Raw genomic sequence first — 252 nt, 5'->3', positions numbered from 1 at the left:
GTGGATGGATGTGAGTGGTGAAAGGGGTGATTGGGAAGAGGAATTGAGGTGATTGGTGAAGGGTGTTGGGAAGTGTGACATGGGGAAGAGTAATCACAAAAATAGGATTAGGAGGTAAGGTCGGAATATAGTACCTTTGCACACCATTCTGGCATTTAAACGCCGTGTGGTGCACATTCTGGGCGTTCAACGCCCATGTAAAGCATGTTTCTGGCGTTGAACGCCAGTTTCATGCTTGTTACTGGCGTTCAG

This window comes from Arachis duranensis, chromosome 5, assembly GCF_000817695.3.
Source record: "Arachis duranensis cultivar V14167 chromosome 5, aradu.V14167.gnm2.J7QH, whole genome shotgun sequence".
NCBI classification, from domain to species: domain Eukaryota; kingdom Viridiplantae; phylum Streptophyta; class Magnoliopsida; order Fabales; family Fabaceae; genus Arachis; species Arachis duranensis.
Note: the sequence above shows the minus strand (reverse complement) of the source record.